This window comes from Eschrichtius robustus, chromosome 4 (genome assembly GCF_028021215.1).
Source record: "Eschrichtius robustus isolate mEscRob2 chromosome 4, mEscRob2.pri, whole genome shotgun sequence".
Classification (NCBI taxonomy): domain Eukaryota; kingdom Metazoa; phylum Chordata; class Mammalia; order Artiodactyla; family Eschrichtiidae; genus Eschrichtius; species Eschrichtius robustus.
The window spans coordinates 75,767,477-75,781,999 of record NC_090827.1 but is presented as its reverse complement, the minus strand read 5'-3'; positions in this window follow the sequence as shown (position 1 = coordinate 75,781,999).

The following is a 14,523-nucleotide window of genomic DNA, read 5'->3' as shown; positions in this document are numbered from 1 at the left end:
TTCAGATTTCGCATTTTTAACAAGCTCTCAGGTGATAACAGTGCTGCTGGCCCGTGAAATACATTCTGTGTGAGACTTTAGATCACAGAAATCTTAAAGCTCGGTGGGACCAGTTCCCAAAAGCAGGGACTAAATGGAAGACTTTTCATAAGGGGACATTTAAGAATGAAAAGAATATGAATAGGAACTATCTTAAACCAGGACTCAGTGAGGGCTTTACTGTGGAGAAACAATGATAGGCTTTAAACAAGGAGGAACTTGGTTCCTAGATTGGTTTACTATCACTCCTTTCTTGCTAAGTAGGAGTCTATGTTAACAACACACAAGCCACCACTGGGGAAAGTAGCCAGAAAACTGCAGCAAGGCCCTAGCAAAGTCTTTCTGTCTCCCTCCCTCATGGCAGTTATATGCAAGCTGAAAAATTTCATCAGGCATAGGATAATAAACTTTGCTCAAGATACATATGATCTCAAAGTTACAAACTCCCAGGGCTTTACAGTTTTGTAAAATACAAGAAAAATTATTTAAGGAAGCTTTCTGGATTCCATAACAAACTACATCTTTTCTCTGATTCTTTTTAAGCCTTGATATCTTTGCAGTATATTCTCATAGGGTCATCATGAGAAAAAACCACATAGTCCTTGGGAATTCCCTGGTGGTCCAGTGGTTAGGACTCTGTGCTTCCACTTCAGGGGGCACAGGTTTGATCCCAGTTCAGAAAACTAAGATCCTGCAAGCCCAATGCCTGCTTTGATCATGGCACTTAATACCTTGTATTTATAAATCTCTTTAACTATTTCCTTACTTAAACTGTCTCCTTGGAAAAGATAATAATAAAGGTAACCTTTATTCATCACTAACTATGTGAAGGCATATTCTAAATATTTTTTATCATTACAACAGGCTAATGAAGTAGATGCTGTTATCCACGCCCACTTATAGATGAAGAAACTGAGACTCAGAGTTGTAGTAATTGCCAAAGTCATTGAGCTAGTTAGTGAAAGGGCTGGGATTTGAGCCCAGACAGTCAGGGTCTAGAACCCACATTCCACTTGAGTAGAAGCTTCCTCAAGTATTGCTCTCAAGAATTCTATAACATAGCACTGTGTGGTGTGTACCAGGCATCTAATCTTGTTGGATTTCACTTTGGTGAGATCATCAGGATCCTGCTAGGCAAGTAATTAATGTTTGTAGAGTCTAAATCTCTTCCAGAAGTCTCAGGTATATCTGTAGTATAAGTTTTCTACTTGTATTGTCTCCACATCTTCAGCTTCCATTTACCCTTTAACCCATTCAAATCCAGCCAGGCATCTGTCCTCATCACTCCACACTAAGCGACCTTTTTAAAGTCCTGGCTGTCTTCCATGTTGCCATATCTAATACATGCATTCTACTCCTTATCTGACACAGCCTCTCAGCAGCATTTGACCCAGCCCTCTGTTTTCTCTGACACTAGACTGTTTTGTTCTCTGATGTCTCTGTTCCCTCTCCAGTCTCCTTTGCTACCTCTTCATCCTCTGTGGGTCTCTAAATATTGGAGTTCCAATTTGATATTGTATTACGTCAACTACTCTGTGTCAGTCTTTATTCCTTCTCTCATTCTTTTCCCCACTCCTTCATCCCTCTCTGTTTATCCTCATGACTGTAAATACCTTCTTTTAAAAAAAAGTTTATTTATTTTATTTATTTATTTTTGGCTGCGTTGGGTCTTTGTTGCTGTGCGCGGGCTTTCTCTAGTTGCGGTGAGCGGGGGCTACTCTTTGTTGAGGTGCGCGGGCTTCCGTTGCAGTGGCTTCTCTTGTTGCAGAGCATGGGCTCTAGGCGCCCGGGCTTCAGGAGTTGTGGCTCCTGGGCTCTGGAACACAGGCTCAGTAGTTGTGGCGCATGGGCTTAGTTGTTCCACAGCATGTGGGATCTTCCTGGAGCAGGGCTCGAACCCGTGTCCCCTGCATTGGCAGGTGGATTCTTAACCACTTCGCCACCAGGGAAACCCTGTAAATACCTTCTTGATGATGCAAATGACTCTCAAACTTACATTGTCAGCCCAGGCCTCTTCCCTAAACTCTAAGCTTAGAACTTCCTTAACATCTCCACTGGTGTGTTTCATGGGCACCTTAAACCTCGCATGTTCAAAACTAAACCTGATTGTATTGTATAAGCAGAAAAAATAAGCCCCATAAGCTGTGGAGAGTGCGCAATCTTCTGCCAAAGAAAAGGTCTTTTCTCACATGACATTGACTACAAAGAGGAAACCAAGGGGTAAGGAAAATGATGTTTATTAGCTACTTGCCCAAATTTAAAATATGACTCCCAGAGATGTGTATGTGTGTGTGTGTGTGTGAAAGATTTGTTTAACTTATCAGCAAGGGAACTGGCAGACAATAAAGCTGTTTCAAAGACCATTTGAAGAATAGAGATTTGTAAAGTCAGCCAGGAAAGACATGCTAAATAAATTTGCTAGATGAGAGACACAACTAGTTAATGTCCTACAGGGCACTAAAATTGTAGCCATTTGGAGGTATCGTTTCAGCTGGAGAGGAATCATTTGCCCCTCTATCAGGCAAAAGTCTTCACATTAACATGTAATTTCCCAGAGCCTGGGCCTAATCAAAATGAAATAGCATGACAAAAATTGGTCATTTCCCTAGAGAATTAAATCATCCTTGGGTGGGCCTGTTAAGATAGACCTGAAGTGTGACATTGGAATGATACACAGCCTTCTTTTTGCCTTATTTCCATGTTTTGGATAATTTTTCTTAACAAGCATCAGAATCTTTACACACTTTTTTCTTGAGCACACAGTTTGGACAGAGCTGGGATTTTTATTCCAAAGCTCATATTTCTTCTACCATATACCATTGACACATACCTTTTATTTAGGTTGCTTTATTTATCTTATGACAAGAGGTCCTGGTAAGGAATGCGGAACTAACAAGCTACCATCAACCAGCTGAATTTGGGAAAGGTCAAAAGGAGACAGGAGACGCCAGTCCATATGTCCTACCAACCTCTCAGAACCCTTCTGGCTGGAATCCATCTTGGCTGAGCGGTATGCGCGCCACCAAGAAGGACCCTGAGTCAGAGTGATTGGCCAGAGACAACCAGGAAACTAACCCCACTACCATAAAACCCGAGAGTGCGAGCCACGTGGCAGAGCAGTTCTCCCGGTCTCCCTTACCCTGCTGTTCTCCGCCCAGGTGCCCCTTCCCAATAAAGTCTCTTGCTTTGTCAGCACATGTGTCTCCTCGGACAATTCATTTCTGAGTATCAGACAATAGCCCACTCCTGGGCCCTAGAAGGGGTCCCCCTTCCTGCAACAAAACGACAAAAATAATACAATTTAGTAATGAGTTTGATGAACTGTATTCAAGGGAAAACCATCCCTGGATTGGGGAGTACACTGCCTCACAGACAGTGGAGCCCTCTTCCCAAGGAATTTTGGGCTACAGTGAGTTTTACAGAGCTTAGAAGAGGCAACAGGAAACAGAACAAGATTGCCTAGGAGGTCAGCGATTTCTTTATAAGCCTAGAGGGTCCTATTTTCCAGGGTAAGGTGAGCTAGCTAAAGCTCAGCTAGAGGACTGGGATCTGTGTGTGTTAGGTTTCCTTGAGAGTGCAGCATTTCCTGGAAGTGCAGGCTGACTTAGGTTTAGATTTGTGACCTGGGCCGGGCTGCTGGGGCGGCCTCCATTTTCTGGGTCCCATACATGAATTATCTTTATCAATACTTTTTTTTAAAAATTTTTATTTATTTATTTATTTATTTATTTATGGCTGTGTTGGGTCTTCGTTTCTGTGCGAGGGCTTTTCTCTAGTTGTGGCAAGCGGGGGCCACTCTTCATCGCGGTGCGCGTGCCTCTCACTATCGCAGCCTCTCTTGTTGCGGAGCACAGGCTCCAGACGCGCAGGCTCAGTAGTTGTGGCTCACGAGCCCGGTTGCTCCCCGGCATGTGGGATCTTCCCAGACCAGGGCTCGAACCCGTGTCCCCTGCATTGGCAGGCAGATTCTCAACCACTGCGCCACCAGGGAAGCCCTATCAATACTTTTTATACAGGGGATATTGTGAGAACAAAGGGAGTCTGTGTTGGGCCCACATTCCCTAATCACTGAACGTTATTTTTTCTTAGCTCTTCCTTGACATTGAGTAATCAATGTCACCACAGCTGTCTGCATAAACCACCAAGAGTGACCACATAGTTGTCTATGATTTATATTGCATGTTAAAAATAAACTTGAAGAACTTCTGGGTTTGTTTTATTTATGCTGGGGACTGTTACTCATTGAATAGCTTCCAAATATAGAAAGCAAAGATAACAGTTTATATTCATGAAAACAGTTATATGGAAGGTGGGTGAGTGGTGAGGTAATTCTATTGACTTTCAGTCTGAAATCTCTGGATCTTGGAAGGTGGTGGTTGACAGTTAAAGGAATTAGCTTTAGCTTTCAGTTTCTTTTCTGAAGAAGCTGGTGTGGCAGGCCTTCCTTAGGATTGTGATCAAGGAACTCTTCAAATAACACCCTCTATTTTATCTTCTACCCTGTCTTTCTTCACCATGTAGATTCCTTGGTACCCACAAAACATTCAGTTAGTCATCTCCTTACTTTCTCTCCTTTTACAAATTATTTTTTCATCCCAATCTTAGATTGGTGAGGGAAGATTCAAAAGAGTAAAACCTGACATTCTCTAAGTACCGAATAATTGTTAAGTGAATGAAGCAATTTATAAGCAAATTTGAACCCTATAATTTGAATAAAACATTATAAGCTGCATAATATAGAAATGCATATTGTTGAAAGTACCCTCCCATAAGCCCATTTCACAAAATAATCCTGGTTAATATTTTGACCACTAGTTTTACTAAAAACACTGGACTGAGCATTCGTATTTATCTCTTTGCAGTGTAGGAGGTTATGCTGGGTGAAAAGGTTTCTCTGTGTGTGTGTGTGTGTGTGTGTGTGTGTATGTGTGTGTGTGTGTTTATTTTGGTAGTGCCAACTTATTCGCCAAAAAGTTGTAACAATTTTGACTTTCTTAAACAAAGTGTTGTAAAATGTTCCATGATGAATTTATTTTACTTGAGAAATTCTTATTTTCTAAATTATAAAAGTACACACATCCTTTGGGAAGAGTTGAATAATTTGGGAGCATAGAAAGTAGAAAATTAAAGTATTTCCCACCCTCTATCCAATTTTTGAAATTATTTTACAATGAGATGACAATATGGTCAATGTAGTAGCCTCCCAAAGTCAATTATAGTTTTTTTTTCTTCTTTTTCCTCCAGCACATGTAAACAACTTATGTCACTCCTAAGGAGTTCTGGGAAAGAACTGCCTAGGCCTCTGAGGCCTCAGGCACACTTGCATTTTGAAAAGCAAAACCCTACCTTACATCCTACCAATCATCTTCAAATGCACCCACATCAAATATATATAATACAAAAGAGTAATAATTTAACATTTTTTCTCTGAAAATTACTTGACTATAAGTAACTTATTTATCAGCTATGATTTTTCAATAATTATTCAACATACTCAGGGTTTCTTGGAAAGTAAGAAAATCTAGCCTGTAAATTTTTTATTTATTTATTTTTATTATTATTATTATTTCTTTTTTTTTTTTTAATGGCTGTGTTGGGTCTTCGTTTCTGTGCGAGGGCTTTCTCTAGTTGCGGCAAGCGGGGGCCACTTTTCATCGCGGTGCACGGGCCTCTCACTATCGCGGCCTCTCTTGTTGCAGAGCACAGGCTCCAGACACGCAGGCTCAGTAATTGTGGCTCACGGGCCCAGTTGCTCCGCGGCATGTGGGATCTTCCCAGACCAGGGCTCGAACCCGTGTCCCCTGCATTGGCAGACAGATTCTCAACCACTGCGCCACCAGGGAAGCCCCAACCTATAAATTTTTTAAAAGATATAGTGACATTTAATAAATGCTAAGTTTATGCATTAAGTTGACATAATGTATTTATAGTCTTTTCATTCAACCATTGTCAATTTGTCTTAGAATTCATTTTTCAAAGCTTGGAGCATAAACCTTTGTAGGGTTGGCTGATCTGGCTTAGAATTGAAGAGAAATTTATTCTCTCACAGTTCTTGAGGCTGGAAGTCCAAAATCAAGGTGTCAGCAGAGCCATGCTGCCTCTGAATGGCCCCTAGGGGAGGATCCATTCCATGCCTCTTCTAAATTCTGGTGGTTACCAGCTTCCTTGGCTTGTGGCCACATCACTCCAATCTCTGCTTCAGTTTTCACATTGCCTTCTCTGTTTTCCCCTCTGTGTGTGCTTTATAAAGACACCTGTCATTGGATTTAGGACACAACCAGATAATCCAGAATGATCTCCTCATTTCAAGATCCTTCATTTAAGTACATCTGCAAAGGCCTTAAGATAGCACTATGCAAGGCATGTGTGGCTGGAGCCCAGTGAGTGAGGGTGAGAAAAGGAAGAGATATAGTAAGAGACGTTAGGGGAGAGTAGGAGGAGGAGATGCAAAAATGAGAATACTAGTTGTTAAATGACATAATTGTCGCTTGAAATCAAAGTATGGACAGTATATGTTATTAGCTATTAAGTGACTTTGTGAGCATGGACTTAATGTCAGGAGAGATAATCTTCACATCTATTCTGAGCCAGAAAAACCAAGTGAACTATGCTTGTCCTAAACCTGGATGATGCACCTCTATCTGCCAGATTCAGTATCTCAATGCTCTGTGGACAGTGTTAGGTAAACAGTGCCAGTTTTTCCCCCTTTGTTTTCCTCTTTTCTAGGTTACATGCAGACTGGCTTCTTATGGAAACAGTCTATCTTCTGATAGAATCTATCTATCTTCCACAATACAGGAATTTAGATTTCATTTTTGTCCAAATCAGTATACTGAATTCGGGTAAGGTTTCATGGTGTGACAACCACAACTGTGATTGGATTGTAGTGGTCTGGTTTTGTTTTCCAAAGAGACTTCATCACTGCTTATTTAAGACTTCCTTGGAGCAAGCCAAGCCCATGCTTAAAATGGTATCTGTTCTAGACTTATGCCATGCACTTTATCTTCAGTCCTGATTTGCTTCAACCCCAGCTGCTTTGCCATTCTGGTTTACTTGAGTTTCCTGCATCCCTTCTCCTGCCTCTTCATCTTTCAGCAGAGGACCAGTCTCCCCTCCTCTCGGATGACACATTAAGAATGACCTTAAGGGGACTTCCCTGGTGGCACAGTGGTTAAGAATCCGCCTGCCAGTGCAGGGGACATGGGTTCGAGTCCTGGTCTGGGAAGATCCCACATGCCTCAGAGCAACGAAGCCCGTGCGCCACAACTACTGAGCCTGCGCTCTAGAGCCCGCGAGCCGCAACTACTGAAGCCCGCGCGCCTAGAGCCTGTGCACCACAACAAGAGAAGCCACCACAATGAGAAGCCCATGCACTGCAGCGAAGAGTAGCCCCCGCTCGCCTCAACTAGAGAAAGCCCGTGCACAGCAACAAAGACCCAATGCAGCCAAAAATAAATTTAAAAAATAAAAATAAATAAATTTATTAAAAAAAAAAAGAACTTAAGGTAACGGATCTCTAGACTTTGGAGTTTTTGCTTATAAACTGTGCCCATGAGTTGCTTACTTTCCTGAAATAAATACTCCTCCGAAGCTTTGCCTAGCTAGAAGCCATTTCTCCTCCAAACTCTAAAAACTCTTACTGTTTGTGCTTTTACTAAAGCAGGGTATGTTTTATTTCCCAAACTAGATCATAAGTTTGGTGAAGGTCAAAACCTATTTTATACTTCTTTACTTGCCCTCCACCCCCATACCACTTTTTACCTTAAACAGAGAAGATGCTTGATAAATACCTGTTGAATAAAGCAGCTTTAAGGATAAGAAGTGACTTTATAGTATAAATTAGTAGAGACTCTATCAGGAGGAAAATCAACATCCTTGGATACAATATTTTGTGAAAAGATTTGGAACACTTACCAAAATAATGCAAATAACCAAAACACCCCAATAAAACAAGAGTCTCCATTGTTTATAGTTACATTTTTTCAAGTTAGGTTTATTGAGGTATAATTTGCATTTAGCAAAATTTACCCTTTTAAGTTGTTCATGTCTATGAATTTTGAGTAATTTTTACAGTTAGGTATCCATTACTACAGCCAAGATATAGATCATTTACATCACCCCCAACCAAATTGCTTTGTGCCCTTTTATTGTCAATCCATTTCCCTCACCACCAGCTCCTGGCAATTACTAATCTCATTTGTATCTCTAGAGCCTTTCCCAGAATGCTGTATAAATGAAATCATAAGGTAAGTAGCCTTTTGCATCTGGCTTCTTTCACTTAGCATAATGCTTTTGAGATTCATCTGTGTAGTTGCCTCTATTAGTAGCTAGCTCCTTTTTATTGATATTTAAAGGGTCAGTAATACCCACTCACTGTGGCATATAAAAATTACTTTTAGCAGAAGGCATTTGAGTTCCTGAAATTACTTATCTTCCTAAAAACAGAACTAACATGAACTCAAATCCCCTCCACTAGAGGCCATCCCTGGGATCCACGAGGGATGATTGACTCTTATCAAGAGCTATGCGAAGTCTCCACACCACATATAAACAGACATTGTCACAAAACTATCCTATCTCCCATCTGTTCTCCTGAGGCCCATTTATCTTTCCAGAAAGTCATTTGTTTTCCCATGAGTGCCCTTCCTCCCTCCCTTTCCCTTATTGAGAACTCATTTGTTTCCCCATAAGTGTCTTTCTCTCCCTCCCCTTCCCCTATTAAGATGGTATATAAGCCCCAAATTCTAACTGCCCCTTGAGTCACCCTTTTCTCTGCACCCTCTACATACCTTAATGAAAATATGGTGATTGAATGTTATCTTTTGCTAATCTGTCTTTTATCAGTTGAATTTGAAAGATCCCAATCACTAAAGAGAGTACAGGAAAAGTTTTAATTCCCTGAGACTTTATTCCATTGTGTGAGTGTATTAAAGTTGTTTTATCCATTCACCAGTTGGACTTTTGGGCTGTTCCCAGTTTTTGGACACTTCCCTACCAGGTCTTTGCATAGCATGAAATTTCAGTTCTGTTCTGAAATGGGATATCTAGATTATATGCTATATGTCTCTATAGGAAACTTCAAGACTGTTTTCCAAAATGGTTGTATTGCAGGAAAGAGAGTGGGGCAAGAGAGGATGGTCATTTTCCAGGTTGCAGGCGAGTCCCTGGGGTGGCCACCAAGTGTGGGTTCTTAGCTTTGTGCAGGAAAGAATTCAAGAACGAGCCATAGTAATGAGAAAGAAGGTTATTCAGGGAGATACACACTCCATAGACAGAGCGTGGGCCATCTCAGAAGGCGAGAGCGGCTCCAGGGTATGAGGTTGTCAGTTTTTATAGGAGTGGGTAATCTCATAGGCTAATGAGTGGGAGGAGTTTCCAGCTATTTTGGGGAAGGGGTGGGGATTTCCAGGAATTGGGCCACCGCCCACTTTATGACCTTTTCTAGTCGGCCTTGGAACTGTCATAGTGCCTGTGGGTGTGTCATTTAGGTGCTGATGTGTTACAGTGAGCATATACTGAGGTTCAAGGTCTAGTGGAAGTCGACTTGTCTGCCATCTTGGACCTAGTTGGTTCTGACCAGTTTGTGTCATGTCCTCAGGGTATGTCATTCTTTTAAAGGTTGTGCCCTGTCCCCTTCCTGTCTCATTTGTAACAGTTTGCATTGTCATCATTAATATATGAAGTTCCAGTTGCTTAGCATCCCCATCAGCACTTTATATTGCCCGCTGTTTTACTTTCAGCCATTCTGGAAGGTTAAGTGATAATTTGAAGACAAATAAGGAAAACATACAGGTTCACTCATCAAAGAAACATTTATTGATAAAACCAGTTAACTTTGGCTGGGTTGCTACAGTTTGTCAGATGTTTGATTTTCTTGACTCTCAGGAATAAGATCATGTGGAGAACGTATAACACAGTTCTTTATCTGAAGGTCCTCATGGTCATGTCAGAAAGACATGGGAAAGAAAGTATGTGCACAAGTACATTTCCCATGGCACTTTGGGAGCACAGACTAGAAGCATTTTGCCTCTTCCTCAACGGAAGAGAAAGACTGAGAGAAGTTGTATTTTGAGTCAAGTCCCCTTTCCCCTAAACTGATGATGAGCTTTGTACATTAAAATGTCAATCCTGGGTCTTCCGTATTTTAAAAGCAATAGAAGACAATAAGGCCTCTCTTAGCCAGAAGATAATTAATTTTAACATAAAAATATACTTAAAAGTTAAGAAAATGTGGTCTGAAGAGACTTGTTACCTCAAATACCCTGTCTGTACAGCCATTGAACAAAGTAGCTCAACAGGCCCAGAGAAGTTTTCAGAAAGGAGTGCTGCTGGGGCCAGGAAAGAACAGAGGAAGCCTGGAGAGTTTGAGAGAGGTAGAAAGATCAGCAGACTGGTTGGAAATCTGTGTCCCTGGATCCGAGTTCCAGCGGTGCTCTAACTAGTTGTGCAAACTTGGACAGGCCAAATGCTTGCAGGCCTGTTTCTTTTCATCTATAAAACAACTTGGACCTCTAAGATCTCTTTCAGTTGTGACATTTTCTGGTCTGCATACCGTATGGAGGGAGAATCCTAAGAAGAAGGATAATAGGGAAGGCAAGAGCAAATAGATGGAATGCAGAGGAGGGGCAGGGCTGTGCAGGGAGAGGGTTGTGGCTTGTATTTAAACAGGGGCAAATGGAGGGACCCTTGAGGCCCAAACACTCTTAAATTCCACCAAGGAAAATCCAAGGAAAGACTGATGTATGGAACTAGGAGTGTGTTAGGAATACAATATGCAGAAGAGCAGGAAGGGAGATTTTCGACAGGAAAGCAGCACACAGGGACCAGTGATCTGAGAGCATTTATTTGTCCATTCAACAAATAGCTATTGAAAAGGGGATATTTTAGGGGCCATTCAAAGAGGCAGGCCGACATTTAGCATGTGGAAAGTCTGTGATGGGTATTGAACTGGGGATACCAATGGGGGTATGAGGGGTCCCATTTTGAGACTGTGACACCAAGCTAGGATCCTGTAAAGTTAACAAACACATGTTGAATAACTACCATGTTGTAGGCACTGGAGATAAAGACTAATTTCTCTGCCCTTCTGCACCTTGGTTCTAGTAAGGAAAGATAAACAATAAAATGGTAAATAAAATGAATAAATAAAATACATGTCAAATTTGTTAGTGATAAATGCTAATAAGAAAAACAAAGCAGGGAAGGACGGTAGGGTTGGGTGTAAAGGGAATGGGGCTGTAATTCTAAAGAGTGCGGCCACTGAGAAGATAACATCGGACCCAGGAGGGGAGGGAGTGAGCGGGATGGACAGAGAGGTACTGGATAGTCTTTCAGAAAAAGAACAGCAAGTTGGGAGAGTAGCCAGGGTTCAAGGAGGCCAGTGAGGTGAAGGGAAGAGGAGCGAGGGGAGAGTAGTTCCAAATGTGGTCTGGGCTCCATGAGGAGGCAGGAAGGATCCCATCTCATTCTAGAGCTCCCTTGCTCACCTCCTTCCCATCCCTCAGCATTTAGGGAACACCTCTGTGGCTCAAGCTGCAGGTACTGTCATGGATAAGACACTGTGTTCCAGTTACCAGAACCAGAACAAAAGGTCGGGGCCCAACTGGCAGCGAGGGTAGATGAAGCTGCCATCAACAGCACTAGACCAGGCCTTAAATCTCTGTCTTCAGACACCATCAGTCTTGAAGCCAGTGTGGCTCAAGGCCTACTGGTGGGGCTCCCCACAGAGGGCAAAAGAAGCTACAGAGAAGAAACTAGGGTATATTGAACTAAAAAAATATATAATTTTTCTAGAAAACACCTGCAGGAGATTCAACATTTAACAGAATAAAAAGCACCTCAGATTTCTAAGCTGCTGAGAATTTTAGACATCACTAGTGCAACCTCTTCATTTTTTGGACAAAACTCAAGAGATGTGATTTCTTTTTTTTTTTTTTTTAATTTTATAGAAGTATAGGTGATTTACAATATTGTGTTTAATTTCTGCTGTACAGCAAAGTGACTCATTTATATATTCTTTTTCATATTCTTTTCCATTATGATTTATCACAGGATATTGAATATAGTTGCCTGTGCTATACAATAGGACCTTGTCATTTATCCATTCTAAGAGAAGTGATTTCTCAAAGCAACAGAGGAAAGGAGAAACAGTTCTCTAGCCTACATGGCCAGTACAGTGTCTAATTTATCACCATTTTTTAAACTTCACCAAAAGTTTCAGAATAAGGTTGTAGAGAGCACAAAGCAATATTCTAAATTATGTTGTAAGTTCACTGTGACCTAAATGAGAAATAGAAATTGTGCTGACTCAGAGGACAAAAATTTCAGAGCCAGAGTTCAATCCCTACATGATCAGTTACATCAGGAGGAGATTCCTTGAGGGGCAAGCATTGACAGGTACTATTGGAAATGTAGGGAAAATGGGAGAAAGGCACCAAACATAAGTCCCTGACAGACCAAAGCCATCTCTGGCTGGTGACAGCAAGAATAGACCTGAAACCCAACAACATCAGGATGGAGATGTTGTACCCTTATTTTTAAACAGCACTAACTTTATGTAATATGTAACATTTAAAGCAGATTGTTGTAATTCAGTGTAACATTAACATAAGTTCAGTCAAGTTAAGCTGTTTTCTAAAGAAAAAAATGAAACATAGTAAGGAATAAAAAGCACATGGACGCTCAAAAACAATATTAAACTGAACTTGTGAAATAAGTCTCTAGAGAAAAATAGTACTAAGAACATATGATAATTAAAATTTTTTTAATGATGAATTAAATATATGGGAAAAAATCCATATTCTCAAAATAAGAAAACCAGAACTCATTGACATTTTAAAGTCTTTATTTTGCAGAAGATCTTAAATTTTGGTTGAAGCAAAGTAAAATACAGCCTCTTGAAAAACAATTAAGAATTCAAGTTTATAACACTAGTTTCCCCCAAGGAGAGTTCCTATTGATTTGTAACTTGGCCTTGAATTTGACCTGTGGCCTTCATGTCAGGATAATTTGGGTCACTCTGAATATGCCATCTCTTGAACAAGGGCCTCTACTAATTTTACATGAATGCAGCTGCCGATTTGCCATTCATTTATCTGCATCACAATATGTGGGAATAAATTTGCAATTAAAAAAACATTTCCAGTAACAGACTGAGGAAATGAAGAACATTTATCTAGTAAGTTTAAAAAGATGTTTCATTTTTGCCTTTTTGGACATGAAAAAAGGAAAGAAAGTATATATCTTTGAGGTATTGATTGAGGCCAGAATTGTTCCCTGGGCTACAGCATCTAAAAAAGCCATGCAACCTCAAATTAGATTTTAGTTAAAAAAAAAAAATACATTTTTAAAAAAAGAATAAATGTTGAAAATTTTGTACCAGTCCTACAAAAGTTTTTTCTCCCTTTTTTCCCTCCTTCTTTCCTTCCTTGTTTCCTTCCTTCCTCTCTTTCATTTTTCTTTCTCTTTTTCTTTCTTTTTTCCTTCCTTTCTGCATTTCTTTCTTTTTCTCTTTGGTTCAATGAAAATGAATAGTTCTCAAGTTTGATTTATGGAGAGGGCTTGCATTTGATACTACGAATCAAAACCTTTGGTAAACACATTGGGGCCTTCATTCCATCTTGCATCTGACACTGCAAAATTAATAATATATTGTCTAGATTTAGGGAAACAGTTCTACTGAGGAGTAGACCAGGGGAGTAGGGAGTCTGGAAGCTCTTGCATAAGCTAGACAAGACAAGTGAAGGAACTTGAAAAGAGAAGGAACTGGGGGAGCTCCAGAAAGAGTTAGGGAAGCCTCAGTGGATGGGTTTTGAGGCTTGCTGTTTTCACCGTGTGAAATGTTCCTTCCTCTATTTTCCACCTGTTGAAATTCTAATTCTCCAGGACTAGATTGGATAATCACCTGTGAGAAGTTTCTAGATCCTCTTGGTTAGAAACTATCTTCCTACTCTGAAGCCTCCTAGCACTTGCTGCTACCTTTATTATAATACTAGTGATAGTCCAACTTATCTAGATCTGGTTAGCCAGGGCCTTGAATGCTACACTAAGAGGTTTAAAGGGAACCACTAATTTTCTGAGGAGAGCTGTGAATTAAGGTATCAGAGGCAAACTAATAAAGCATTTCTGGTGAAAACAGAAAAGAAGGGGTGCATGAAACTACTTTCTCTCTCTCTCCCTCTCTCTCTCCCTCTCTCTCTAGCATATTACTATGTACCAGGTAACATGCATGGTTACTTCACTTTATAAATGTGGAAGCAGGTTACTATGGGACACTTGCTCACGAAGCAGCCGCCATGTGTTTAACACCCTTTTTACCCTCTGTAATCTGAGGGTAATTGCTACACTGAAATAGTGCTTCGAAGGTTCAGCAATGACCTGCTACTTTCTGTGTCTTGTCCCCTCTGTCCTCATTCATGAATTTTGGGTCCACGATCTTCCCGAAACATTTTCTTCTTACAACTCACTGAGGTTTTTTTCTTACAT